This window comes from Diplotaxodon limnothrissa, linkage group LG19, assembly GCF_057381915.1.
Source record: "Diplotaxodon limnothrissa isolate DT_005_m linkage group LG19, D_limnothrissa_male_GT1.1, whole genome shotgun sequence".
Classification (NCBI taxonomy): domain Eukaryota; kingdom Metazoa; phylum Chordata; class Actinopteri; order Cichliformes; family Cichlidae; genus Diplotaxodon; species Diplotaxodon limnothrissa.
In genome coordinates, this window is record NC_140614.1 from 14779341 (window position 1) to 14787817 (window position 8477).

The 8477-nt window shown below is 37.4% G+C and overlaps 1 protein-coding gene across 1 annotated transcript in view; it reads right to left on the reverse strand.

Moving 5' to 3' along the window:
• bltp1 (bridge-like lipid transfer protein family member 1) overlaps window positions 1-4583 on the reverse strand; it is a 77417-nt gene extending 72834 nt beyond the window's left edge. Inside the window, exon 1 of the mRNA XM_085343478.1 lies at window positions 4448-4583. The gene's annotated coding sequence lies outside the window, so the exon portion shown is untranslated. The remainder of the gene's footprint in view (window positions 1-4447) is intronic.
• Window positions 4584-8477: the final 3894 nt, after the last annotated feature.

The following is an 8477-nucleotide window of genomic DNA, read 5'->3' on the forward strand; positions in this document are numbered from 1 at the left end:
ACAGCAAGTTACATGTTAGAACTACACTATGTCTACACTGGCAGGGCTGCATCATATTTGGAATAAAATTTGCATCACAAAATCTGGCAGATTAATTTGCAAATATGATTCTGTAAAAGAGAAATAATAAACAAGATTGGCGGGCAAAAGGATCATTGCTTGTTTCATCTTATATCCTGTGGTCATATCCCTCCAAGTTATAGTTCACATTAGAGCAGGGCGATATGGCCAAAAATATTTATCACGATATATATTTGAAAATTTGCGATAACGATATAACCGACGATATAATTGATGCGAGACAAAATACAACTCCACAACATTACTAGCGCAAAAAGACAACCTTCCATTTATTTTCACTTAAACAAGAAGCTGGTTTTTATGTACATTAAAGCTTTATAAAAATGTAACAGTGCAAATGCAAATTCCTTGCTGAAAGTTTAACCAAAAGGCATTTCCAGTAGAAATGGGCTGACATATCCTGAGCATAACCATGTATAATATCCACTGAAGTTAAAAAGAGGTGCAGTACGCATTTTTCGGACCATAAGGTGCACGGGATTATAAGGCACATTAAGCGAAACAAAGCAGTCAGATAAATCAAACTTTATTAAACTCATTCTTCTTGCTTCCTCCACTTCTGTACCATTGATTCATTAATGTTGAATTCTCTGGCAGCTGCTCTATTCCCATGTTGTTGCAGTATATTAATGACTAACCTCGTATTGTGGATGGATTATCTCAGTTGTTCTCCTGACTGAAGTTTGGTCCGTTTACAGCATCCTGCCATGCGATTGCATTTGTCTCTAACCATGAAGAACCTTCACGTTAACTTTTATAAGTGGAAAAGTGTTAGTGTTCGTCCTCCAGCTTCACTGTTTATGTTATGCTAACATAGCTGTGTCGCTAGCGATCACGTAGCACATCATTATATACCAGCTAGCCCAACTTCAGTAACCCTACAAACGTCACTGCTGTTTAGTTTCCTGTCTTCATTTATGTTGGAAGTGATAGCAGAGCTGTACGTTTGATTTTTTTCAGAAATCTCTCAGTCAGAACATGCTATATCATGCTTAGGTAACTAGCGAAACTAGCGAGCTAACTTCCGCTAGCTTCCTGCTAACTTCTAACTCCGTTAAATGTAATAACTTTTGTTTTCATGGATGCCTGGAAGTTAAACTTTATAGTTACACCTGGTAAAGCAGCAATGCTGATCGTTTTATTAAAGATGAAATAATTTAGACAGTTTTTAACTCTAAGTGATGCTGCAGTGTTGTTTGACCTGAATCATACGGAGTTTAGGACCCAGATTACTCCCAGATTTAAGAGCATCTTAGTCCGACAAATATGACAATAACGACGGCCGCTTGCATGTTCTGCAAAAAAATGTGCTTTGTTGTGTATCTGACGGACAAACACCAAACCAGTTCCACATCACGGAAGTTGCACCATTTTTACAAACCAATTCTGGTTCATCTGTTTCACTCAACAATCGGCCATGTGCGTATGAAAACAAAGGCACTGCGCATGCGCGTTTTACTCCCATTCTATCGCGATATTTCATTTTCCTATCGTTGCCTAACATTATACCGGTATTACCGTGAACGGTATAATATGGCCCAGCCCTAGTTCACATCCCTGTAGACATGAAGCAAAGATGCAGCAGACATTTTCACACATTAGAACATAACTGTCTGAGTCCATTGGGACTCATGTACAGACAGGCAAGCCCAAAGCATGAAAATAATAAAATTAGCATTAGTTATTAGTATATAGTTAACTTACTGTGAAGTTTTTTTTTTAAGATTTCAAACCAGTCACATAATGCATATTTCCAGTACATTACAGTACAGTACAGTATGCATAACATGACACACAATCATAATTAGGAAAATGCGTAACTACTTTGCATGTTGTGGCTCGTTCAGTTATTTGTATTTGCTTCAATGATTATTAGTGACAGGAGGCTGGTGAAAGGCTCATGTGTGCCCGTGTATGCTGTGATCTCAGTCACCCCATGCTTAAAGGCTTCAATACTGTACACACAAACACAAATCCTCATCTAATCCACCCCAAACATTGTTGGCTGTAAAACCAGTGAGATGAAAACAATCCCAGCACAATTTCCAACAGAAAACACAGTTTCTAAAAGTTTCTTTCTGACAGATACTACATGTAACTACATGTGTTTGCTTGTCACATTTGACAGACTTTAAATTAACGGACGTTTCTGATCTCACATGGACCTGCTAGATGCTAATCCTGCTGTGGCTGTCGGTTTCTCTTCTGAAGCAAATTATAAGGAAATGGGCAAAAGATCCTTTAGGTCATTGTGTTCAAACCTGCCCACATTCCAGAATCTTACTTCCTGGCTAGCCTACCATGATTCCTTATCATAAAGCTTACCTCACTCTTCTGTATATCCAAAACACACAGAAAGAGTACTAACAGCGAACAGAAAGAGAGATTATATTTCTCTCATATTAGCTTCTCTTCAGTGGCTCCCTTTTAAATCGAGAAGTGATATTAAAAAAAATTTCCTTCTAACATACAATTTCCTCAATGATCGTGTTCCCATCACATTAAAGTCATCATAGCATTACATTATGATGATGCACTGAGCACTTCTTCTCCCCTCTCATCTTTTCATATCACTCCTGGTGTGAGATTTACACTCTCATGTTAAAGCAAAGTGTTAATACATTAAAACGCCAAACCTCTCTAAAATACTTTAACTCACACCATATTCTGACATGCATTTCCAGCTAGTACAACTACGACTTTCGCTGCTATTTTTAAAATCAAATGAAAAAAAAAAGGGATCAACTTGACTTGATAAACCACAGAACATATAACCACTTGCAAAGCTAAAACATAGACTCTACACTGTTAAGAGTAAATCACATTTTGCATGGTTGTCTGAAGCATTAATTTAACACAGAAGTCTGAATGATCATCAGCCATCATGATGTTTAAATCATATGTTTTAAAAAAAAACAAAAAAACAAAAACAAAACTGTATCCATTCCTGTAAGGCAAGTTCAGGTTTTACAATCTAGCACATGATATGAGATGCTGGCTTTCAGGAAAGATCAGCGTTGGCAATCACTGACTCATAATTGTTTTCTGCAAGCTCAGTGTTTTCACTTTAGGTTCATAATGGTGACTAGATTACAGCAAGAAGTCATCATCTGAAGTAAACAACACCCATCAGTCTTTAGTTTGTAAACAACAATTATGTTAACTAACTTTTTCATGCCAACGACCATTCAATGGGCACACTGAGCAGAACTACTGCATAATTCAGTACATGGGTGGGGGGGGGGGGGGGGGGGGGGGAGACGACACCCTTCTATTCTTCATTAAAGAGGTGCATTATAAACATATACACATTTTTACACAATGAGCAAATGTACAACACACTGGGATGTCTTAAGAAAAAAGTGCAATTTAAGTCTCTTTCTATACTTAGTGAGTCTACTGTCACTGAGCGTTCATTACAATTTCATATCCTAGTGGATAAATAAAAGTACAAAACCCTGTTATAACTACACAGTACTTTTTTATGTCCAATTCAAACCTTCTAAATAGACTGAAAAAAATACTCACTTACTGATATAAAAGTAACTCATAAGCATGCGGGCATGAATTATCAGCCACAGATGCACCTGTTCCTAACATCATTATTTTTATTTAGGAGGGATTATAAATGCTAGCTTGTGGTTGGGATTCTGACAACAAAAAAAACAAAGGTACACAAACAATCGAGGCGCACTGTCCCATTGCCGTAGTTGAAAAAGGCTATACAGAGAATCCATAGCTAAGATGACTGGCAGATTAAAAGCCCCAAAATATGTGCATTAATTTGATTATCAGCATTATATTAGCGCACACAGGTAACCAAAGAGCAATTAAGACGTTTAACCCAAATAAATGTCGGACTGCAAGATGAACCGAACGTGGCAAAAAAAAATAAAAAATAATGGGGAAGTTGTCTGTCAGTTTGCCTTTGTTGACAGAGGTAATGACATACATAAAAGGACATCGCTGCATCATTTTATAGAAGGCCAGGTGTGAAACGATTACTCACTCCAGCTCAGTGTAATCTGGAATCCAGAGACACCTGAAACTAACCACACACCTAGCTAATCCCAAGTCTTGAGCAATTTCCTGAGCATTACCTACAACAAACAAAAACTGTTGTTGAATTTAGCTTATCTTCCTATCTTCTTTTTAAACATTCGTAGCAAAAGTCTGAGTTACTGATTTGTCCTCTGCAGTCAGCCTCCTTCTTTGCTAATGACGTATTAAGCCATTAATTTAAGAGCCGCTCAATATCATAACGTTAGCACTGAGGTTAGCTAGCATGCTAATGACAGCAGGCCGCGCCCTCCAACTTCTCCTTTTCTGAACTGTCAAAACAAAACAGCTGGTGTTCCTTACATACCTTAATATCCTCAGTAAAGAATGGGCTTTCATCTTTGCTCCAGTTAGCCCGGAGTTTCTGTCCTTTAGTAGTGTCGGAAATGACCACAGCTAGCATCCCCGGTGTGTACTATTTACCTGCCAGGCAGACGACCAGTTAGCATCTCTTCCTGTTGTGACGAGACCGGCCACAAAAACTACCAATAGGAAAAAAGAGCCAAGGCAGCTTCTGACCAATTAGATGAGAGCGTGACACACAGCTGACAGACATTCTTCCTGCCTCCCAGCGTGATTGTATTTGTGACAATGGTGTTTGATGTCGTATTGGTTACATAAAATCGATATACCGTAACATAAAAATTACTTCATGCATTAAAATAATACACACATTACTCTGTGAGTTGCTAGAGTATTAAACAAAGAGCACATACTGATCAGAGATGCTTATATTTTTCATAAATGATGACTTTATTTTTGTCGGTTTCGGATTAGTTTTCATTATCTTGAATTTGTTCTTCATTTTTTAATCACTACAACAACAACAAAAATAATAATAATAATAATAATAATAATAATAATAATAATAATAATAATACAATATTGAATTTAATGTATTTTTATTTTTCCAGTTGCCTAGTCCTCTGTTTTTGTGAACTATAACTTGAACATCACTCTTCACGGATGGTACCTACCTTCAAGCTGTTCAGTGCATTTAAATATGCACTGAACCTCCTGCTAATTCAGTTTAGCTGCACAGATTGCTTCAGAATGCCATGAAACATATACTCAGGTATCATGTATTTGCAATATTAACTACACTTCTTGCACTATGTTGTTTCCTTCTGTAATCTGGGCTCTACCTTCTTGCACTAAAAGCACTTTAAAGTTAGGTACACTGATACACTGCACTGCTTCTAGGGAGTGATGTGTTACACCCTTTGTTGTGTGTTGTTGGCAACAATTGGCAGACAATTTCCTATCAGCTGTGTTGCTGATATGACTACAATCAACTTGAATTTACCTTTAACAGCATTGCTTGTGTTTTTAGTCAACATTTGAACATTGTTAGATGGTTATAAACAGGTATAGTGCACTGCCAGCTGAGTGCAGGCTATTCCGGAGAAGTATACTAATACTTTATTTCCTGGCATCTCATCAAAACAGAACGTGTAATGTGTAGGCTGATCACGCCAAGACTTCAACACTATACATTCAGCCTGTCCCACAATCTTAATTAGATTTTTTGGTTGAAGAAATTCTTTCTAAATTATATTACAGTGTGTTGAGCAGCACAGCTCCTCTATGCTAATTCTGTGTCTTGGGGATGGTGAAATATTTTAGTCAAAAGAATTATAACAACTTCATATTTATTCTTCCAGACCTTTCAACAATTCTCTTCGTTAGATTTGTAAATGGTCCCAAAATGGTTTTATAACATTTTTCTGTTACAAACTTACAAAGAATGTTTAAAGTAAGACATTCTCTAGGAATATATGTAATTTTCTGCCAAGTTGTTATATTAACTTTGGATATTTTTGCTCTTATAGACTATGGCAATATCTGCACAGTAGAAAATGACTGACATTTGAGCAGTTTGGGGATGTTGTAAGAAAAATATTGCAAAAGCAAGCAGCAGGTAGTTCACATGATGAAGAGCTAGTTTAAATGATTATACTGTTTCCCCTTCTTTGTATCTGCAGTCCAGAGATTGAAAGATAAATTATAGGCACTAGAAGAGTATTCTGATCTCTGTATCTCTGAATTTTGAAAAGGGAGAATTCAATTTAGTGTGATGAATTTTTGTTTTTATGTTTTTATGTATTTAACCTTTCTTGTATTGTATAGCTTTATGTACCCTGTCCAGGGACTCTGAATGTGAATTAGAAGGTCCGAAGAAATCTGCCATGTTCCCATGTTAGACTTTTATACCGATGTTCATTATGTGTCAGTCAATCTATGTGTTTAGCAGATTGTTTATAAAGTAGTTACAATAAATATAATAAATTAGAACAATTCAAAAATGTAATCACTTTATTCAAATACATTTGCTTCTGTAGGGATCATGAATATTATTCAAAATTTCATGGCAAAATTAAATCATTTTGTAGCAAAGTGTTTTGAAATATTGACAGTTTCCGTTCCCATAACTAAACCGTGCTGGTCTTCACTTCTTCTTGGAGAATTGCTTCCTCCATTTTAACCAATGTTATGAAATTGTTAATAATATTTGAACCTTAAGTTGATGAAAATGCTTCTAGCCTGGGAGCCATAACAACAACAATAATAAAAATAATAATACTAAAAGAGAAAAACAAGAAGCATTTTGATTCCTGTTATATTAAAAAATAAAATAAAAATTCAAAAACACCAGAAAACAGTACAGGCCACAACTCTTTGTTATCTCCAGGAATTGCCTGAACTCTTGGGTATTGTTTAATGTAAGAGGATGTTGTCAAGCCTTCCTCCAGTCACAACAACAAAGCCTCCCCAAAGAACACGTGGGAGTCGCTTTACCGCAAAGCTTGCAAACATCAGGTTCAAAGCTCTTCCCTGCCAATCAAGCCCTTCCCACAAGACCAGCCTATTTTTTGCCGTAGCTTTAACGGAAACCCGCATCTCACACAAATCCTTTTTCCTGTCTTGTGAGTGTTATTTCACCTGAATTCCTGAAGGATGTCCGTGGTATCGCAGCTACAAATACTATATTAGTAATTAACAGCTCCTTCACTTTTGCTTCATTACCCTCTTGTTTTTAAACATGCAGCAGTTCAAGGCTCTCTAGAGGACACGTAATTAGACTTTTCTTGCATGAGGCAATTACAGAAAGGCTATGAACTTCAAAATTGTCTTTTTTTTTCCTCTAATGGTTTACAAAAAGCAGATTTTTTTATTTTTAAAGATGGTCCAATCTAAAAGAAGCTGCACTTAGCTTACGAAGGCCTCCACTTCATTCTCTGACACCATTGAGCAGTTTTGCATTATTCAAATGTCATTAATGTTATTCAGCAAGAACATCTTGAAACACACAGACCCACTGGTGTTTACTGTATCCGCTTGATTGATCAGCCATGTGTATTCTCAGGGTCTTAGGTCCGGTGCGGCTCTCTTTGCATACTGAAGACCTCCACTCGGTCTCATCAGAGTATCAGATTTCATTGTGAACACTTTGCCTGATATTATAACTTGGATTTATTAACCACTTCATCTCAGGAAATCAATTACTGACTGGCTAAAGTACACTTGGCACACTCAGTTACATCGAGGACTCTCGTGTTCATCAGTCAGTCAAACTGAGCTTGCCAGTAAAAATCATAGTGATGTTTGGGAGCACTTCCAAAAGCACAGTTGTAAAACTTGCTGATGAGAGAGGCCCCAGCTATCAATGGTGCATATACATTCCCAATAGATGGGATTGCACTCTCAGCTATATTCAGCTTTGCTTTAAACAAAACAATGATGCACACATTTGGAAACGATCTAAAAACAAGTACAGCTGCAAGCTCATTGGTCATAATCCAATATTTTAATGGTGCCAGCATATCGGGGGCCGTAATACTTTGCAAGACATTTCATTACTATCCATCCAATAATGCCAAGAACTGCAAATGTTCTACTTTCCAGCAGAAACTGAGGCAAAGTCAATAAATGAAAAGTATGACAAAAAGGGCCCAAAGTGTAAGAGGCTCCTGCAGGAATGATACCTCCTGCAGTGCACTGTCCTGAGTTTGAATCTGCAGGTCAGCTGGGGGCTTTCTATGTTGAGTTTGCATGTTCGTTTTATGTCTGTGTGGCTTCTTTCTGCGTATTCGAGCTTCCTCCCACAGTCCAAATACATGTCTCGTTAACTGGTGAATCTAAATTGGCTGTAGGTGTGAACATGATCATTAATGCTTTTGGTCGTTCTGTATTGGCCCTGTGATGGACTTCAGCAAATTCTTCAGCGTGTACCCTGCCTCGTGCCCAAAGCTGTGATAGACTGAAGGCCCCCACACCCTATGTCCCTGAAATTGATACATGGTTAAGAAAGGTAATAATTGGACCCTGCAGATTGT